The sequence below is a fragment of the Aphelocoma coerulescens genome, chromosome 6 (assembly GCF_041296385.1).
Source record: "Aphelocoma coerulescens isolate FSJ_1873_10779 chromosome 6, UR_Acoe_1.0, whole genome shotgun sequence".
Classification (NCBI taxonomy): domain Eukaryota; kingdom Metazoa; phylum Chordata; class Aves; order Passeriformes; family Corvidae; genus Aphelocoma; species Aphelocoma coerulescens.
The window spans coordinates 963,956-985,815 of NC_091020.1; the positions used below are offsets into that span (position 1 = coordinate 963,956).

General features: G+C 45.3%; 1 long non-coding RNA gene across 4 annotated transcripts; it reads left to right on the top strand.

Moving 5' to 3' along the window:
• Window positions 1-326: 326 nt before the first annotated feature.
• Window positions 327-5,706, top strand: LOC138112157 (uncharacterized). Of its 4 annotated transcripts, none has more exons than XR_011151576.1 (4): window positions 327-497; window positions 1,793-1,922; window positions 2,235-2,362; window positions 2,454-5,706. It is a non-coding gene; the product is annotated as an uncharacterized lncRNA (long non-coding RNA). The 4 variants fall into 4 exon arrangements; XR_011151577.1 differs by having other exon boundaries at window positions 2,240-2,362; XR_011151579.1 differs by lacking the exon at window positions 1,793-1,922.
• Window positions 5,707-21,860: the final 16,154 nt, after the last annotated feature.

Sequence of the window (21,860 nt, forward strand, 5' to 3'; positions counted from 1 at the left end):
ACATCTTGTAGTACAGATCACGGATAAAGAAGTGGAAGGAGAAAAAGTGCTTACTACAGAGTGGTGGTAGCACAAGATCACCTGCAATTTTCACCTCTCAGGCTGCTGTCTGAGGCTGTAACACAGCTCTTTTCCCCCTTGAAGTCTGGGGCTGCTTTTCTTGCCTGCAGTGCCTCGCTCATTGATTTGAATGGTGTCCTGATTAACACCTGTGTGACCCTACTGACTTCAGTCCTCCCCCACCAGACCCATCTGCATCCACTTTCTAGAAGGATCAAAATGTGGCATTTATTGCTTTAAGCACCAGGTAAAGGGGTTTTGTTAGGTGTTACAGCATAGGCAGCCAGCTAGTCCCATTCCTAACTAACCTCCAGCCATTCTCATGCTCAGGGCTGCTCAGGAAAAAGCCAGCAGGATTTTCTGTCTCACCCATCCACCTTTCCAATGTGAGGGGTGTCCTTTCTCGTGGCCCTCCTCGCATGTTTTATACCGGTGAGGTATGTAGTTTTATTTCTACTCAAATTCATGCCTCAGAATTTGGTGACTGGCAATTAAGTGCAGAGATTTTTACCAGATTAAACACTCAGATTACAGCCAAGATCACTCAGCTAAATAGTGCTCAGGCCAGTGTCAAGAAAGTGGCAAACCTGCTTCAGCTCTCTCTGAGTGAACTCTTTGGAATCAGATGTTGATCCAGGGCCTGGCAGACTGGTACCCAAATAATAAAGCAGAGCAAAAGATGTTATAGTTGGAGAGAAATAAAACTCAGGGTCCTGGACAGCAGTGGATTATCAGGACAGCTGAGTAGAGTTTCTCTAATGCAGCCCCTTGCAGCCTTAGCCACTAACAGGGATGGTGAAGGTATGAGGGATTTTAGGAGCATGGCAGGAAATCTCCTTTTTTCTTTTTCACTGAGATCATGTTGGTAGCAAATTATTTTCTTTCACTTTGACACGACGCAGTCTAAAGGAAGATTTTTGGAATGCTCTTACATGGACAAACAGGCAGAAAATTTTTGAGGAAACAACTCATAAAGTAATTTCTGTTCAGGCATTGTCTATAAAGTCTTTGCATAATTAGCTGGACTACTCTCCAAGGTTTGTTTTATTTCCTCACAGGAAGATAAATTGTCTAGTTATGCCATGAGGAGCCCCCTCATAACTCACATTAGCTGGGAAAGGCTTTAATTTCCCTCCTGGCACCCTTAATGTTCTCTGTCCTGCTCCTTTCCCACATTACATCCCAGTCATCAGTTCCCATAACTCTGCTCAGATTGGTGTCCTCACTCATTTGCTTTGCTCTTGGCTTGTTTTCTGTGGCAGCACCCTCTGCAAAGGCTCAGCAGTCCTCCCCCAGCAGCCAGGCAGCCACGGGAGCTGGCAGATTCCCACCTTTGCAAGTCCCTGGGCTCACCTATCAGAGGCAGGAACCAGAGCAGGGTTAAGTGTGTTGTGCAAATGCCTGAGCTGGGCTCCCCCCAGCTCTACTCTGCTTGTTAAATATCAGAGTAAACAGATAGCACTTGTTTCACTGGGAGTGACAAAGGAGAGAGCTGTAATATTCCAATATTTTCAAACCATTTTGCCTTTCATTCATTCTTCTTTTTAGCTTTTGTTAGGATTAATGTTTAATTACGACCAGTTAGGTAGCTCCTCTCTTATGTTTCTTTTCCTGGCACTTTCTAAATCCTTGATTGTTTAGAAATTAAATATTTGCTCTCTTGGGGAGGTTGCGAACTTCGGAACAGTGTCAAAAATCAATTCTAATTTTTCATCCTTAACATTACTTAAAGATTGAAGACCAACCACAGCCTTCAGCAGTCAGGTTTATCTACCCTCTACATTCACAGTGGCACCTGAGACACTGACTTCTACATTCAAATTGGAGGAGCCAGCACTTATACTTCTTTGGATCCTTTTGAGGTTTAGAACTAGATAATCTTTAAAGTTGCTTCCAACCCAAACAATTCTATGATTCTATGAGTTTATATTAGGGTAAATAATTGAGAGAGGACCTGAGTTACTTGGTGACCAGCCAGCATAAAGCCTTGACTTAGAAAGTGCCAGCTCTAGAATGGGAAGGGTAAATTATATTTACCATTTTCCTAATAGCTGTCTTTTAGTGTTTCCCCACACTCATTCACAGCTCAGCATGCTCCAGTTAGTGCTGAGGGAAGCGTAATGACAAACTGGTTGTTACTAGATTCTTCCTTGATGATGCTTCCTTGGTATCAGTACAGGAGCAACAGGGACAAATATGGCTCAGTGGGAGAGAGAAAGAAAATTGCCTTGCCCAGAACATGTCTGTGGTAATGCAGAATTCAAAAGTCCGGGAAAGTATTTCTCTTCCTCCTTTTGTCAAGGTAAAAATTGTTCTCTTTATTTGCGACGCTTCAGCTAAATTATGCGTACATTAACATTTATTTATCTTTTGCATTTATTTACTCAAAACAGGCTGCAGCTCACTGTTTGATGCATTCAGGTTTTGTGTCACAACCTGAGTTCTTGCTGGGCTTTTGGCGGGGAGATGTTTTACAGCACGTGACAAAACCACAGACCCCATGCAGCCAGAGCTTCTGTATCACCGAAATTGCCCAGAATGTTTCGGGTCATTTCTTTGTAGATCCATTTGCCTTTAAGACACAGCTCCTTTTCAGTCTTCCCTGCAAAGCCAGAGTCCAGGGGCAATGACGCTCATGAACCTGGGACCAGGCCTTTCTAGAAGGCTTTGTTAAAAACTATTTCAACACCTCACTGTTGCATAAGGATACCAGGAAAACCTCACTTTTCCAGCATGATGACTGTTTTTTCAATCCATCGAAGGAAAAGTATGATTGACATCATATGAGAGAAAGCCTTGTGTGTGCATCTCCAACGTGTGACAGCTCATCTATCTGACTTCAATGTGGATTGCTGTTCAGATTGCTCCACATTTTGTCTTCACTGAAAACAATCTTGCTGCTTAGGGTAAAGTATATTCCTTTAAAACACCAGTTTATTTTAACACATGGAATAGCTGAAAGTACTTTCACATTTTACCGCATTCAGAGTTTATTTCATGTCATTTTTCTCATGTAGGTGATTAAGAGTGGGTTAAATTCTTTTAACGGGTATATAATGATATAATTGTGGTTTGAAATGATGCACCAGCAGTCATTTCTGCTACTTCTCATACAGCAAAGGGCAGGATCTGAGCTAAGCTGTAAAAAAAGGGGACATTTTTAGGGAGTTAAGGTTCTACAGAAAGAGGCAACTGGTGGTGCATTCTACCCAGTACACAGTTGCTGCAGACAGGTTTCCCTCCTCATGAAGGAAGACACTTGTTATTGGTGTGAACTGTGGTGAGAGCAGAGTGAAGGAAAAAGGTTGGTAGCTGAAGAGAGGGAAGAAACAGTAAATAGGAAGGAGGGGGAGAAAAAAGTGAGATAATAAGGGAAGACACAGTCATGAAGAGCATGGGTTGGGCAGGATCAGAGGCTGGGCTGTGGTGCAGCTGGGCCAGGCTTTGGGGATTGCCTGCTCAGGGGAGCAGCCCGGTGCCCAAGCTTCCCTTGCCTGAGCTGAGCGAATGATTTCACACAGACACCTCCAAGGAACAGCAGCACAGGCTACAGAACCAGACCCAAGGGGAGCAGCGGAGGCAATGAATTGCACCTTTCCAGCAGATAATGCAGTGCAGGTTTGGTTTACCCTGATCCTGAGGGCTTTCCCTCTCAGCCCGAACACTGCCTGCCCATGAGCTGGGTGTTCCAGGAGCCATGGGTGGCTCTGCCCCAAGGACAGAGCGGTGGCAGGTCCACACCCCGTCCCCACAGGCTGTGCAGGTGGGCACAGAAGGAGTCACAGCTGGCTCAGGTGAGGGGTGTCAGAACCAGCAGTTCTGCAGACCTAAGGCAATGCACCCCAGTGCTTTGAGCAGCTATCAAATGCATAGGATTTATTCCCTTTGTTATTTTCTGTAAGCAGCAGGATATTTTTGTGAAGGGAATGGAGAAGACCACTCTGCAAGCAAACTTTTTTTTAAATGTTGTGACATCATTTTAAAAAACATTGTGTTCTCATGGTTTGTTTTCTACAAAAACAAAAAATAGCAAGTCACAGCACTTGGCAGCTCCTGGCTGTCAGGGTTTGGTGACGCCAGCAGGAGCTGCAGCAGATGGAGAGTTGCAAACATTCTGGAAGCTTGGATGGATGGATTTGCTGGAGCTTGAGAAAACAGCGCTGTAAAAATGCTTCTACGTCCTCAAGTGTGAGCTTTCTTAATAAATAACACTTTCAGGGGAAAGGAAGTTGGGATGTGACAGTGCTTTTGGGAGCAAGCCAGCTCTCTATCCAGCAAGCTGCTCTGTGGAATGTGGCTCTCTGTGAAGCAGATGCAGAGGCAGCAGAAAAAGTCAGTTTGCTTATGGTGAACGGAAGGAGGGTGTTTGCTCGTTCTCTTGCTTTGGGAATCATAATCATCCCAGAAACGTGGAGTCTGGGGCTGGATAAGCATCTTGACAAACCTGAGGATATACAAGCAGAGTAGCTGGGTGAGAGGCACCAGAATCATCAAGAAATGTGCATTTTTTGCCCCTTTAATATCACTGCCATTTGCTGGTGAATTCAGGGGTATCACAGAGCCCTTGCTGTACCAGCGCTTGTCAAGGTGTAACCACAGACCCCTGGTGCCTCAGATGGATGGCACTGAAGGGTGACATGAATGTGAGAAACGAAGCCCACTCTTCTTTTTTGGGGTTTTATAAATTTAATAAGGGACAATAGGGGACAAAGGTCACTTAAAACAAAAGCCCACAGTGCTGGGTGCTTAGCTCATAGCCAGAGGCACCCCCACGTACAGAAACTCCCCAGCTATGTGCTTTCACATCATGCATGCTAATAAACTACAATGCATATGCATATTTTTTTTCTGAGAACTAATTTACAAGTTTTTTGAAGGGATTAACATAGTCCCTCCCCCGACCCGCCTTTTAGAGCATGTGTACTATGATTGTGGGAGTCTTCGAGGGTCTTGTCTGATGAAGGCTTGAGTTCTTCCTTGTTCTGAACTTTTTAACTTTGTCTTTGGAGCATGGGCAGTTATGGTGTTCCTAGGTCTTTCTGGGTCCAACCAGTTTGAATTCCTTTCTCATTAGCACATCCTGCTGCTTCTCTTATCTAGCTATACTTGTCTATTTTTGAGATTATCCACCTGGAGAGTTTCCATTTATTTAAGCATTAAACGATTAGTTAACCATATACTAGCTATTACAATATATAGAAAGTTATGATTCAGATTTTACAGGTATGGAAAGTTATGAATCAGGTTATATAGGTATCTTATAACTCAAACTATATAAGCATCTTGTGACTTTGACTCCAGTTATAATGTTAACTAGTAAATATCTGCGTTGGCAAGTTATTTTTGACATGCTTGCACAAAATATTTCCTAACATATTCTAATACATAATATTTCTTACATTTCACTACCCGTAAAAGCCAATGCTGTAATAGCCGTTTATCACGTGAATGTTGATGAATTACCGTGTAACAGCCTGAGAAGCCTCTAAAAACCTCTCCTGTTTGAGGTGTTCCTTTAGTGCCATGCTGGCTTCCTGGAAAGGTGGCTGTCACACCTTGTGAGATCAGAAGCACGATGAGGGTGTCACAGGGAGCAGAACGAGGAGGTTGCTGTTATGTTACCAAAAGCACCCCAAATGTGCAGGATTTACAGACAGTTCTCTCTGGAGACCTTTCTCTGAGCACACAACATGACTCTGCTCTGTAGACCCACAAAGAGCAAAACTCAAAAAACCTAGGTGATTTCTGGACTTGCTGGTCTGGAATGGGACACGATGTAGGACTAAGGGAGCTGGACAGGTCAGACCACTGGATCTGCAGCATTCCATGGAGAGTCTTCTATCCCAAGGAAGCACAAAGGTCCCCTAATCCTGGAGTTTGGCAGTAGAAACAACAAGCAGAAAGTGCTGAGATCCAACCTAGCTGGGAATCCATGAGATCCTCACTGGACCCATCGTCAGTGGCTGACGGCACCAGTACAAGAGAATTTCTGTAATATATCCTAGGGTACTAGGCTGGTTGTCTCCTGTGTTGTGCAGTCTCCTGGTTCATCTTTTTAGGAACATAAATCAGTGAAAAGACAGGGTAAAAAAAAATAGAGGAAGGTAAATCAGAGCTGAGAAATACCTAATTTTTCAGTAATGCCCTCATGGAAGTGACAGAAGCCCTTAAAACTCCATCATTAATGAAGCTTTTCTCCTACATTTAGGCTCTTTTTTTCTCTGTGTCTGGAACAGGTGGTTTTCAAATGCAGCAAAATTTGTCTCCCCCTTTCCTCTGTATCCTAATTTTCCCACCCAGCAGGGCTCTGACTCCATGAGGAAACTGAAATTCCTTGTGCTGCTTGCCCAGCCAGCAGCCACAGAAGCTGTGTGAGGATACACAAACTTAGCCAGTCAGTGCTTACTCTTTCAGAGTCCAGTCACAGTCATTTATTTCTTTTTATCTTTAATTTTGGTGTTACTGCCTGAAACTTGTTTTGGAGTTGAAATTCAAACTGAATAAAATAAATATTTGCATCATCATTATTAAATAAAATTATTGCTGCTTATGCAAAGCTGCTGTTTGTTTTCTGCTGCAAAATCTCTCCATGGTGTTATCATAAAATATGCCATGATCCCATGTGTGTTTCAGTACCCCCAGACACCAGTGACAACGGGCAAAGCTCTGCTGGTTGGGTGCTCCTGTCCCTGGAGCCATTCCGGAAAAGAGAATTTGCAGAGAACCAAGGAACCAGACCTAGGACCTGGGGAGAGCCAGGAATAATCCTTCTTTTGTAAAGTTAGTTTTCTCATGGGGCTGGGCAAGGCCAGCCCTGCGGGGGGAAGGATGTCTGAGTCTGTTGGGGGGCGAAATATGGAGCACAATACTCATTTATTTTAATTCTCTCTACATGTATTGATGGGAGTCTTGTTACTGCACTGTTTTACATCTGTACTGCAGAGGAGAAGAAATAATTCTGTGCTTTAAAGAAGCCCGCATATAGAACCAATATCTATATATGTATATAATGTTCACATAATGCTTTTCATTCACTTGGAAAGATTAGTCCCTTCTTACTGAAGGAAATTGAGGGTTAGGCGTGATCTGTCATGAGCTGCTGTAGGTGAATAGGATTGTGGTCCTCCTGTGGAGGAGCAGTGAAAGACTTGACAGCTCATTATTACAGATTTGTGCTGAGTGCTGGCCAGAGTGGGCATGGCTCAACTGGATCTTGAAGCAGAAACGCTGCAGGTGAGCTGGCTTGATGTGTCAGGCAGAGCCATGGTGCTGGGGCACTGACAGTGAATTATGCTGCCAGGATTTTGGCTCCTTGGGGCCTTTCTCTCCTGTTCTGAGCTCGTTAATGGTGCCAGTGAAAGGCAGAGTTCGGGGAGGGGGGGGGGGGGGGACTGTGCTGTGACTCACCAGGGGTAAGATTTTCATCACTGACCTGGGGGAAGTGAGAAATGGAATGTTGTGAATGACAACAAACTGGAGGGGTGGAGGGGTTTTGCATCCTTGAAGGTTCTCAGGAGCTGAGTGGATGAAGCCCTGAGCAGCCTCATCTGGCCTCAGAGGTGGCCTTTCCTCAAGCAGGAGCTTGGACTGGGTCCTCCCTAGGTCCCTCCCAGCTTCAATCTTCCTGTGAGCCTGTGTCCCCAGGTGCAGAGCTCCTACCTTTTTCAAAAGCCACTACAAATTTCAGCTGTTTTCCCAGGCGTTGGTGCTCCTGTAAGAACAGTAACAGAGTGGCCTTTGGTGCTGAAATCAGGAGTGAGTTGTAGAGAAGGAGCACTGAAGGCTTTGTTTGTCTGACATGGAAAGCCAAGGCACAGCACTCAGAAAGGGATGGTCCCCAGGAGACAGGCTGAACATGGAATATGCCTGGGTCCTTGACAGGCAGCTTTCACACTCTCATCTGAAGCTGACACGGCTAAAATAGCATTTTTTATTTTGGCCAGATTTATGTTCCCACAGTCAGAAGCTTTTCTCAGAGAAGTTTCTGCCTCCTGCCCTCTGGGGCCTGTAGCTGCATTTCTGATGCAAAGAGTATCCTCAAACCCCATCGTGGTGCAAGAATGTGAAGAGCTTTAGAGAAAATTATTGCAGCCTTGCTCTCAAGGGTTTCAAAGACAGGGTTTGAGAAGCAGCAGGACCAAGACAGCGGGAGAAATGAGAACTTGTTTCAGCACACCAACATTTGATGGAGAAAAATACATTTGTGGTTCAGAGAAGGGAGCGGAGCTGGGGAAGGGGCTGGAGCCCCAGGAGCGGCTGAGGGAGCTGGGAAAGGGGCTGAGCCTGGAGCAAAGGAGGCTCAGGGGGGACCTTGTGGCTCTGCACAAGTCCCTGACAGGAGGGGGCAGCCGGGGGGGTCGGGCTCTGCTCCCAGGGAACAGGGACAGGACAAGGGGAAACGGCCTCAGGCTGGGCCAGGGGAGGCTCAGCTTGGACAGCAGCAGGAATTTCTGCATGGAAAGGGTGCTCAGGCCTTGGCAGGGGCTGCCCAGGGAGCTTTGGAGTGCCCATGCCTGGAGGTGTCCAGGGAAGGGCTGGAGGTGGCACTCAGTGCTCTGGGCTGGGGACAAGGTGGGCATCGGGCACAGCTTGGACTCCATGGGCTGGGAGGGCTTTTCCAGCCTCTGGGATCCTGGGAGTTTGTGATTTAACCAAGGACTTGGGAATCCATAGAGTATGAACCTTTCAACTTTCTCATAATTCTGTTCTTTAGTTTGATAACTCGTCTGGCTTTTTCTAAGGAGTTTTTGCAATTAAGATCCAGCCTCTGGCTGCCTTAACTTCTCTTCTGGTCTCTTGTCCTATTAGGCACTCTTGCTTTTATTATTTGTTTTTTACATGTTCAGGTGATGCCTGGTGGTAGCAGTGGGTTAGAACAGCAGCAAGATCTCCATTGTTGGTTTAGTTCTAAAATACTCAGTTTACAGACATGCTTCAAGGACACAGAACAGCTGCACTGCCTTGGTTTTGAGCAACAAACAAAATCCACTCTGTCCTCAGAACTTCAGCTGATGTGAATCCCTGATCTTTATCAGGTATTTACATTGTTGCTCTCAAATGGGTTCTTTCCAAGACAAAGGAGTTGCAACCTGGACAAGGCCAGAGCTCCCCTAAGCTGTCTCAAATGGCAGCTGGTTGTAAGGTCTGTGGTGGGATACCAGGAAATTCTGACGCACGGTTCTGGGAAAATATCTGCCTCGGGGCTGCTGACTTCTGCTCTGAAAAGGGAGTGAGTTATTAGACTGAAACAAAGTGAGCTTGTGAAACATGGAATCACAGAGTCATTAAAACTGTAAAAAGTCTCCAAGATCATAAAGTCCAACCAGCCCCATCACCCTGTTCACCACTAACCCATGTCCCCAGGTGCCACATCCACACATTTTTGAACACTCCCAGGGATGGTGACACCACCACTGCTTTGGGCAGCCTGTGGCAATGATTTAAAACCCTATCCAGGAAGAAATTTGTCCTGATGTCCAACCTCAACCTCCCCTGGAACAGCTTGAGGCCATTTCCTCTTGTTAAACAGGACTGGCCTGAGACTGAGCCCTGTGACCAGCTGGGAAATACAGAGCACAAAAAGCCCCTCAAGGCTTGGGTATGTGTTCAGGTTTGTCTTGAGTTGCCATAAATGCTTTGAGTCACGTTAACTGAATTTTAAAGTATTTTTTCGTATTTGCAGTGAATTTGCACTGAGTGGGCTCTGTTGACAAATGTGTTCTTCCTTAGCTGTTGCGTTGCTTCTGGTGGATACAAACAAGTTGTCCCCTATGACTGTGTAGATTTTTATGTCACCTGGAGGATTTGATCTCCATGAGCTCCTCTGTGGTGCCTTCTGCTGTGCTGCTAATGTGTCTGCACTGCCCTTGGGGTGAGGGAACAGAGCACACGCTCCGTAGAAACACTGAATCCCAGAGTGGTTAAATGCATCTCGTTCCAATCCCCCTGCTCTGGGCAGGGACACTTTCCACTATCCCAGGTAGCTTCAACCTGGCCTTGGCTTAATGGAGTTTTATAGAAATTGAGTTCCTCGTTTATATGGAAATTTCAGCTGCATCTTAAAGAGGTGTGAAGTGCATCAGCGTTGTGTGTTCATGCATGGGTGGAATAGGCCAAGAGAACTTTGGGAAGATGCCCTCTTTATTTCTTTTATATTCAACCTCAATGAGCAATTATCTGATTTTTCTCTTGTTCAGTACTTTATCTGTCTCATGTAGAGCATGGTGGCTGCTTTTAAAATGTTACAAATTCACAAGCAATTAAGGCAAAGACATATCAATGAAAACAATGTTTTCCTGGGGTAAAAATGAGTTACAGTGCAACCCAAAAACCACCGGAGTGGAAAGTGTTGAGAGCATGATTTTTGAATGCTCTCCTCCAAACTGTTATAAAATCTGATTTATCTGAGCTGCTGAGTGTGGCAGGACTGTATGCAAGTGGCAGAACTGCAAGCAAAATAAGCTTCTAAAAATGCTGATTTTAGTTGTGCACGGTAATCAGGAGAACAGTGAACTCTTGGGGAGGAAACAAAGCCTGGCACATCCATCATTTCACACCTCTTTGGTGAGGTGCTAATGAGATTTGAACACTGCACCGGTCTTGATGTGGCCTCTGCACTCGGTCAGACACACACTTCAGGAGTGTTTATACAGTGGCTATTTTGATTCTCTGTGATACCACTTACTCCTTTAATAATGCAGCTTTATGTTTATTGTGCTGGAGAACAGACCTGCTTCTGCATGCACAATCTTCCCTCTTGCTGCCTTTCCTGCCAGCAGGCCGACTTACCTGGTGCTGCTACACCACCAACCACCTGCTGTAGGCTGTGGAGCTGTTTTCTTAATTGCAACGAAATCATTTATGCCAAATAATGCCATATTGCAACAGCATAATTTAATTTGCAGCTGTTCATTATATTTCCATTACCCTTCAGCTCTGGCGCCCTCCCAGGAAAGGACCCATGAGTAGCAGGTGGCACAGTTTTCTGGAGGGGTAAAATTGCACCCCACACAGCCCAGTGCCAGGTCTTTCCAGTGGCAGAATTCTGGCAAAATTACATTCCTTGGGTTTCACTTGTGTCATGCTGAAAAATAATAACAGTGAGGGTTTTCTTCTTAGACTTTCAAATCTAGATTACAGTCTCTTGCTATTCCAGCTTAATCATGTTCTATTCTCAAAAATAAGGGGTTTTAAGATGCATTACACATGTTGTTTACATTTGAGCTTTTACCTTAAAACCTGTACAGAATTTTGCACTGCATTAATAAATGCCAAGGCTAGAGGAAATTCAGGCTGCCTCACAATTATTCCCTAATGAACACAATAATGAAACTTGTGAGCATTTGGCTTTTTGTAGTACTTTGAATTTAATGTATATGGTTTAAGGCATTTACTCCATTATGACTTAAGGTATTAGCAAGCAGAATATAGTTTATTAACCATTCTACTGTTTGTCTGGAAGTATTTATAGTAAACTTTTTACAATTAATCAAGAGCAGACATTGTAAAAACGAAAATCTGATTTATTGCCAAGCTCATAAATGTCAAGTGTACTGTTATGCAGGCTTTGTATTACTTCAGTTGCAACTTTAAAGAACGTTTTAAGTGATTGGAAAAAGGAAGTTTATTAAAGGCTCAGCAGGTCTTCTCTGCGCTCTGCTGTTATCAATGTAAATTGTTGCATCGTGTGATAGAGGAACAACATGGCAGGAGAAGTTTTTAATCAGGTTTTCTCTGTGACTACCAATACCTCCAGGAGGAACTTAAAACACAGACCACTGTGTTTCCTCTGGCAAACAAATGCAAGGAGATCTCAGAAGAGAGAAAGGAGAGTGCAAACCAGCCAGGGTTTAATTGCTGAAGTTTTCTTTGGGTCACAGCTTAGCGGACTGTGATGTTTGTAAGAAAATTCAACACTTTCAACTCTTTGCTGGAGTCTATAGTTGGCTTTATCTTCAGTCCAAGATACTGCGCTTGAGGCAAAGCTGATTTGTGTGCCTTTCTTGGACAGCACTCTTACATCTCTGTTACGGTGGTGATGCTGTAACCCCTATATCAAACCAGGAGCAGGAGTCCCGTGGAAAAGAAATATATATGGACGGATTCTTGCTAGATGTTTCAGAGGTGTTTATTTCTCCAGCCGCATGGCCGGGCTCTGCCGAGGAACTGTTACAGTCAGGACCCGAGCTCCTTTGCCCGCGCAGGGGAACACAAACCAACCAATGGGGAACAAGGCTGACCAGGGGCAGGGAAACCCCGTCTGTCTGTGCCCTCAGGGCCCCTCTTCCCAGGGCTACATGGCGGGGGAGGGACCCCGACATTTCACCCGTTTTATTTTAATAAAAGGAGAATGAAGACAACTGGATAAACATAACAAGAACAGTTTCAAAACAAAACAAGCCGCCCTCCTGAGTCTTTAAATGTCCAAACAGATTCTCTGGAACATCTTAGGGCTGACAGAAAGGAGACAGAACTCTCTGGACATGCCTGTGGGGAAACTGAGGCAGGAGAGGGTTCAATCTCTTCCCTCCCCCTTTTCATCCCCCCATTGACATCGGAAAGGGATTTTTTGGGGAAACAATTGGCAAAGGCATGGTTTTGTGAGGGAAACCATGGATGAAAAAACAGATTGGGAATACCCTGGGGGTAATAGGACATAGGGTAAAAGGGAAAGGTAGGATTAGGAAAGGGAGACTGTAGGGGGGGGTTACAATGGAGATATTGTCTAACATGACTACGATTTTTTGCATATATACTGCCTTTCACAGGAACACCATCAGGCCCAGTGACCTGCGATGCTTGTAACCCTTTTCTACCTTGTATGATTTTGAATTCCACCACCTCTCCATCTCCCAAGCTTGGGATGCATTTTTCAGGGTTATTCTTTTTAATAGCAGTTTTATGCACGAATATGTCTTGCTGGTTATCACATCTTGTTATAAAACCATAATTTTGTTTAACATTATACCATTTCACTATCCCTAAGATCTTAGCTACTATGGTCTTTTCCTTTTTCCGAGTGGCTGCTGTTTTCTGTCTCGCTGAGTCTTTGCTCTCTCTTTCGGTCGCTCCCGTGTTGGAATTGTCGGGGCTGCTGGTGCCTGTGTGCTCTTCCCAGGGTCGCGTTTGGGGCCGCGCAGGCCGGGCCGGGCCGGGCCGCGCCGCTCCGTTCTCCGTGCGTCGCCTCCTCTGCTCTCAGCTGCGTTGCCACTGCCAGGCGCTGCATTTCGGCCAGGCCCCCAAGCGATGACCCCCCCGTGCCCCGCTCCAGCGCGCGTTTCGGCTGGGCACGGCTCCGCTCCGCCGCCGCCAGCCGCCCGCGCGCCGCCCCTCTCGTTCGGGCGCTCACGGGGCTCGCTCCACCACGCGCTGCGCAGGACCGGGAGGGCACCGCTGGGTCCCGCTGCTCCTGCCGCGCCTCGCTCCGCCACCGACACTGTGGCCCGCGTGGCTCCACCCGCGCGCGGGAACCGTCTCGCTGCTGCTCGCAGAGCGCTCGGTGCACGTGGCCGAGGCCGCACGGTCCCTGAGCCAGGCTTCCCTTCACCAGGACACAGCTGACACTGCTCAACAGTCTCGGTTATTAAATAATATTCACGAAAATATTCTTCCATCGGCATATATTTTGACTCAAATATTAACTGGGTCCAAATGGTCTTCCAAAAGCCCTTGGTAAGAATTAAATCCCAAGAAACATAGAAAAAGTTCTTAAACAACCATGCCAGGAAGTGTTTCAGTTCTTTCTGAGCTTGAATCAAGCTAAAATTTACAAATCGTTGTTCAAGAATCATTTTAAGTTTAAGATAAATGTCCATATGCGGCTCTGAAAGCCAAGAGTCTTCCCACGGTTCCTCCATAGTTTAGATATGGAATAGCAAAACAAAACCAAGAAGAGGAATCCAAAGTTTCCAGGGTTTACTCACACAAATCAGTCGCTTAGGGATCGGGGATCGTTCTGCTCACAATTCTGCACCATTTTGTTACAGTGGGGATACTGTAACCCCTATATCAAACCAGGAGTCCCGTGGAAAAGAAATATATATGGATGGATTCTTGCTAGATGTTTCAGAGATGTTTATTTCCCCAGCCGCATGGCCAGGCTCTGCCGAGGAACTGTTACAGTCAGGACCCGAGGGTCCTTTTTGCCCGTGCAGGAAACACAAACCAACCAATGGGGAACGAGGCTGACCAGGGGCAGGGAAATCCCGTGTCTGTGCCCTCAGGGCCCCTCTTCCCAGGGCTGCATGGCGGGGGAGGGACCCCGACACATCTCCTTAGCTGCTAACCGAGGGAAAGTCTGCTGGGAATGTGAAATCATTTTGGTGCATGATTTTGGTTGGTGGGTGTTGGTTACTGCTGGCATGGTGGGGACACACCTGAGGGGGACTCAAGCACCCACAGCAGGGTAGCCCCTGGCTCTGCCTCAGCTTCTCCCGGGTTCATTTTAACGTTTGAGAAATGTGGGTGAGGGCTGGCATCTGCTTTGCAAACTGCTTGGAAACTGGTAGGTTAAAAATGTCACCAAATAAAAGGACATTGGTTTGTTGTTAATATGAGCTTAATGAAGTGATACAGAAAACAGCAGAAAGAAGGGAACAAGCTTTCCTCCATTTTTGTGGTTGTCACTTTTAAGCAGGCATGATCAGTGATAGATACAGGATAGGGAGGTACTGCAATAGCTTCTCTCTGGATGTTTTGAAATCTCTGAAGCTCTCTGAACTCCAGCTGTCTGAGAGTTGTATATAGAGGATCCTCTTTTACAGTCAAGTATGGGTTGCTGAGTCCTTGAGGTTGGTTTTAGTCCAGCTGTTGCAGGAAATAGAAAGTAAGGTAAGAAGGTAAGCTAAGACCGATAGGTAAGGAAGAAAGAAGAAATATTTAGAATAAAGACAAAGTTATAATATCGTAGAATGTTTGGTGTTGGAAGGGGCCTTAAAGCCCATCCAGTGCTACCCCCTGCCATGGACAGGGACACCTTCCACTATCCCAGCTTGCTCCAAGCCCTGTCCAGCCTGGCCTTGGACACTGCCAGGGATCCAGGGGCAGCCACAGCTTCTCTGGGCAACCTGTGCCAGGGCCTGCCCACCCTCCTAGGGGAGAACTTCTCCCTAATATCCCATCAAATCCTATTCTCTTTCACATGTTTGATGCCTATATTACTGTGTGTTAACATGAGTTTAAGTTGCCTTTCTGCTTTGGAAAGCTCCTGATGGTTTGCATTGGAGCATTAAAGAGAGTAATTTTTGTTAACTGAGAAGTTTTATCACTGAGAGGTGTTGGCTAACCCTGAGAAGTGTTTTCTCTTGAGCAGTGCAGGGAAATCAAATTAAACCGAGAGTGAGCAGCACACATGTAAAAAATACACAATTCAGAGCACTCTTACCCCTGATTAACCCATTAGGAAAAGCTTCTAACAGGTCAGGGAAGTGAAATGGGTATTTTACAGAGATTTTGCCTGTTACAGAAAGAATTCTGGGAAATGATATGTGAAGTAGCTTCTGACACTGCCATGAGGATGTCTGACTTCTGCACACCTGGGAACTCCTGCTCACAGCAGCTCCAGGGCCTCACCAGCTGTGTGTCTGACAGAGCAAGTGTTGCTTCAACCAACATGCTCTCACCCCTTCCTCAAGCACACACGGAGCTCTTCTTACAAAGCAGCACAGCCTGAGACTTAAATCAAACCGGTCCTGTGGAACAGATCCATTCCTGGGACACCGGTTGGTTGTTTTTGTAACTGGTGGATGCCCTTTGCAGCCTTTGACTTGCCTTGAAGGGATGCTTAGTCAGCAGGCAGGGATTTGATTGTGGCTTCCAACAGTGCCAGCCCACACCCAGCTCCCTGACCTGTGCAGTCATGGTTTTAATCTCCATATGGAAAGATATGAACAAGTTTGGTTTTGGCCTGAAAAAGAATAATGTCTTCAAAATTCTGCCTTTTAAAGGTGATATTTGGAAGATTTAATGGCTACTCTGAAATGGAATCATAGAATGGTTGAGGTTGGAAGGGACCTTAAATATCACCTAGTTCCAAACTAGGAATGGCCTAGGCCATAGCTCCAGCCTTTCCCTCTCCTATTTCTGCTCCTACAGGGAAATACACCTCAGCTGAATTCTCCTTGGTACTTCTGTTGTGGTGAGAGGGTTTGAAATGGCTGACTGGACCGAAGTTGTGAAAAATGGGCTTTCAGTCCCTCAGAAAGTCTGCAACATTTCAGCATCTGCTTTCATGAAAATTGACCTCGGCTTCTGTGTGGGGTTGGACAGGTGATGTCACACCTAACCCAAGCTGGCTGCCAGTTCTCTCCTGCCTCTTTGCTGTAGGGCTGCTCAGCACAGCCAAATTACCCATAAAACAATGAGTCAGCTGGGACACAGAACTGGAGAGAATGGCTCTGGTTGTCTGAGGTGCTCTGCAATATTTGTCATCTGTGGATAAGCAGCAATCAGCAAAACTCACAACAAGCAGTAAGTGCTCTAAATGTCATAATGAGCTCAGGCACTGAAATCTGAATGCCATTTGTGTTGCCCTTTGATAATAATTTGTCATTGCCACTCGAGGAGGCAATCATGTATCCAGCACAGCTGAAAATGAGATGCATAACCCTGGCTTTCCATTACAGCCTGAACTGCTGGGAAGTGCACTAAAAGCATCTTTGACTGCATTCGTGTTTCACATGCCTCACACCCATGTCACATACTGGAAGAGAAGGGAACCTTAAATAACGAGTTGTTTGGGGAAAAGGGGTGTTGATTACAGGTATTCCTTGCAGAACATAATGTTCTAGCTCATTAAATATATGCTAGGATGCTAACGACATCCAGTCCCTTTCCTGCCCCCTCTCACATGTTTGGAAGATCCTGCTAATCCAGCTCTGTTATGTTGAATACCTTTCTGGGAGTTGTTTTGTTCTTTTTTTTTCCTTCCTTCTTCCTTTTTAACTTATTCATTGCTGCTGTCGAAGTGTTTTGACTTCATTTTCAGATTGTAACACCTTTTGTTTATCTTCTGCCTCTAGACAGAAAAGGTTTTTTATATTTTGTTATCTTCAAAATTTCATGAAAGGATGCCAAGCTGTGAGACTCTTTTTTGTGGCTTTTTCTCCTTGTGCTTAAATGCCAATTTAATCACAAAGGTGTTGTAAAACCATGTTTAATGTATTGTAAAACCCTGTTTGTTAGTGATGGGCAGAGAGGAATGTCTCCAGGCAGTGTTGTATCTCCTGCCTTGCTGCTCCTCTCCTCCCGGCAGCGCTTTCTATCATCAGGTGGAGGAGTTTGACCTCTGTTAAAATTCTTTTGAGTTTTGGACTTCCTGATATTACTTAGCCAAGAAGAACCCTTCCAAGGCCTTGGAGAAGAATTGGCCTGATGATTGTCAGCCTTGCATTGTTTGGGAGTCTTCAGTACCACATTTAGTGGTGCTGCTGTACTTCAGTGCCTGTTTTGATGTATTTGGTGCTGTGCAAGGCTGTGCTCAATGTTACAGAATGAGGAGCCCGTGAACAAGAAGGGGCTGCCCAAGCAACAGCAGAAAACTGTTGGCAAGGCTGAAGCAGCTCCAGAGGGAGCAAGCTGCAGTGAATGTGGGATTGTGCCACTGATCTGGTGCCTCCCTGAGAGGTCAGCCTGGGCATCTGTGCCCCGTGTCAGTCCCTGGCAGGGCAGAGGCTGGACACGACCCTTGATGCCCTGGCTCATCTGGAGGATACAAGGAAATATCAGCAGATGGGTAAATCTCACCTGATGCTGGAATGCTCCCAGGGAGTGACAAAGGTGATTCGGAATTCCTTAGTTTGATGGGCTTCGTCTCCAGGAAGGAGGGCAGCCAAGCTGAGCATTTCCTCTGTTCATAGCAGGGCAGATCTGTGCCCCACACCCTGATGTGTGTCAGAAAAATGTTCCAACAAGATTTGGAGAGCCTGGACACATCATGGGCTGCACACCAGGGCAGTGACACCTCTCCCGTTTGCACTTGAGCGAGAAGGCTTGGTAGCTCATTCCAACAATCTCCGAAAGTCCACTGCTATCTTTGAAGTAACACCTTTGCTCACCATATCGCTCATTTTTAGCAGGACTGGGTTTAGATATTTTAATCACAGACTTTTGCCTAAACAGCAGTGACTGCACCACATATTCAGCGAAAAGAAATTCTGTGTGAAAATAAGACAGTAATCTTTGAGACAGGAATTTCTTCCCAGTTCCTGCATGGAGCAAACCTCACTTCACACTTTCTGGATTTTGCAAACGGCCTTAGAAAAACACCTGTGTTCAGCAAGGGTGTAGAAAGTATGCATCAAATCTTGTAATTATAAGTCACATACATCTGAACATTTGCCGCGTTTGCTCTTAAATATGTTGTATACATTTCCTGAAAATTGAGACATGGCTCAACAAGCCAGGTAAATGTAGAAAATACAGCTTGGGTACTAAATATGATCATTTGCTAATGAACTTTGTGGGCTTTTCACCCAGCAAACCTCCAGACAGACTAATAAATTGATTCTATCTGGTACTGGAAGAGAAGGATGCTGCAGTCAGGAACTCCTGAAAGTGAGCTTGGAACTGTGTTTGTCCAGAGGCTTGGAAGAGATGAGATTCACAGGAAGATACAACAAGTATTTTTTGTTAGACCAGGTGGTGCATTGTATCTGGAAAAAGCAGATGAGGTTTGAGTCGTGCTGTGTCCTCGACAGATAAGACATGGGCCAACCTCAAAAGGAAAGAGAAAAAATTGATAGAAAAAGGTTAGCTTATTCTTGGAATAGAAGGAAACTGTTACCAGGGGAAGAGGTGATGAGTTGTGTCTCTGGGTAGTGTAGGTGGAATACAGAGGTGTCATTAGGGGCTAAAGAAAGAAGTTTGTACTATTAGAAACCTTAGTCAATGTTAATCGGATTTTCAAATAATGTGTTTCTTTATGGAAAAAATAATTTAAAAAAACCCCAACCTTTGAAAGAGTTTCTAGGAATGAGGTATCAAAGTATGAGAGAAATAGCCCCTGGCCCACTTAGCACATCCCTGGGACTGGAAATACTAGAGGAGTTAGAGCAGAAACTCAAATATTTGTCTTTCATATGCCATACAAATGTACCTTTTATGTACTTTAAAGGGGTTATTAACTTAATCTGTTCTTTTAAAGAAAACATGCTGTGAAGACTCAGGATTACAGGGAGCATCCATCCCACAAGAAAATATCACTGAGGGAAGAAAAACTTTTTTGTTATAGTAACAGCAACCATTTGGTTTTTTTCCTCAATACTACCATGGCACATAAAAACACTGGCTCTTTCCCAGAACAGTGCAGCTGGGAAGGAGAGGGGAAGCACAGCAGGGACACCTTCCACTATCCCAGGTTCTTCAAGCCCCAATGTCCAGCCTGGCCTTGGACACTGCCAGGGATCCAGGGGCAGCCCCAGCTGCTCTGGGCACCCTGTGCCAGGGCCTGCCCACCCTGCCAGGGAACAATTCCTTCCCAATATCCCATCCAGCCCTGCCCTCTGGCAGTGGGAAGCCATTCCCTGTGTCCTGTCCCTCCATCCCTTGTCCCCGCTCCCTCTCCAGCTCTTCTGGAGCCCCTTTAGGCCCTGGAAGGGGCTCTGAGCTCTCCCTGGAGCCTTCTCTTCTCCAGGGGGACACCCCCAGCTCTCCCAGCCTGGCTCCAGAGCAGGAGGGGCTCCAGCCCTGGGAGCAGCTCCGTGGCTCTGTTGTGGTCCAGCCCCAGCAGCGCCCGTTTCCACCTTGCTGCCAGCTTTGACAAATCACTTCAATTTGGAATTGATTATTCTGGGCTTGGGTTGATCTCTGACTGTGGGGCTGCTGCACAGCTGCTCTGATCACTCCCAAGAAATACAACTTGCTAGAGTTCATAGTTTGGAGGTTTTTACCCCAAAAGACTTAATTCTTTCATCACAGTGAGTAATACATGGCTGGTAAATAAAAATTATGATTTACAGTGCACTGTCCAATGCTCTCAATGGTCTCAAGTTGCACCAGGAGAGGTTCAGTTTGGATATTAGGCAAAATTTCTTCACTGAAAGAGTGAAAATACCCCCAAACTAAAAATAAATAAAAAAAAATCAACAAAAAAACCCCAAACCAATAATCTCTCTTAATTTTTATTAATCATCCTGTCATCAGCATTTAAGTTTTCACTGTGGAATCCTTCCCTCCTTCCCTCTTAGAATTTAAATTGATTTGTGTCTACACAGAGTAGCCCTTTTCTACCTTCTTTTTATTTTCCTGTTAAAATAAATACAGCAGTCATAGGAATTCTCTTTTATTTGGTTTGATGTAATTGTGCTGGAGGATGGAGTTATGAATTATCAAATACTTAGTCTGAATCAAGAGCTGAATAAGACTGAGATATATTAGGAAGAATTAAGTGTGTTTTCACTGTTGGTCTCAAATCCAGGCCTCTGTCTGGGACACCCTGGGAACTGGTGCTCTAAAATGTCTGGCTGTCACAGAGATCCTTAATGTTTTGCTTTTTTTTCCAGTTTTCTTCTTCTTTCCAGTCTCTGGATTTGAATCTCCAGTGAACACTGCAATGGTGTATTTGAAATAAATTGTTAAAATGTCACTGTGTCTTCTGTTTATGGAAACTTCTTCGTTTGTAGCTGTCCTTCTCAAGTGGTGAATGGTGCTTTGGTACTGAGTTTGAAGATACAGAGCTTATTTCAGTGTGTCCTCATCATCCTAGAAATCCATGTAAATCATCGTGATCTTGACATTTTTGTGTAAGGTCTGTGTCTCATAAACTATTAATGAAGCATCTAAGGACTGGAATATATAAACTGGAGATTTAACTGGACTTTAAGATCTTTTGATTAAAAATACATGTCAGGATGAAATATTAATAGATCTGTGTATGTCCTGGTGATCAGATGGGCTGTGTGTCCAGAGAAGCTCTTGGATTGTTTGTGTGGTAGGTGCTCATCACATCTGAAAATTAGAGCCCAGCATCAGCAAAATACACAAGAACAGCAACAGTGAAGTGTTAATGCAAGAGAAGGGGGCAGTTTGCAGTATTATGGGATGGATTTCCATGAAATAATAAACTAATCTTATTCCCTGGCTGTTCTTTCCGGGTTATCCCTCACATGTTCTCCTTCCTTGATTTTGTTACTTAATTGTTATTCTGGTGGTGAAGGAACACCTGACAGTACTGTTGAGTAGACTGACCTGGGTGGTCCCTCGTGCTGAGAACCTCTGGCTCAGTTTCAGTTTTATTTCTGTTTTCCTGTAGCCCAAATTATGGCAGGAAGATCAAAAATGGTGGAAAGCAAAACCCCTGTGCTGGAAGACTCACAGATGAAGCAGAAAAACCTCTGTGTCTGCTGTAGTTATTGGAGAATAATTAAGCTTGACAGAGGAGGAGAAGGGGATGAGGAGAGAAAGGTGAAGTAATAGGGTGCAGGAGATCCAAATATTTTGGTCCATTTTATAAATATCTGTGTCTATAACAAGCATTTTTTGCCAGTTTTCCTCCTCTGTGTGTCTGTACCTATACCCAATGTAGAATGAGTTATATTTCAAACTGTGAAGGTGTGAAAATCTCTAGGACCTGAGGGGAGGGCTGGAGCTGGGCCAGGGCAGGCTTAGGCTGGAGAGCAGGGAAAGGTTCTTCCCCCAGAGGGTGCTGGGCACTGCCCAGGCTCCCCAGGGAATGGTCCCGGCCCCGAGGCTGCCAGAGCTCCAGGAGCATTTGGACAGCGCTGCCAGGGATGCCCAGGATGGGGTTGTTGGGGGGTCTGTGCAGGGACAGGACCTGCACTGGATGATCCTTGTGGGTCCCTCCC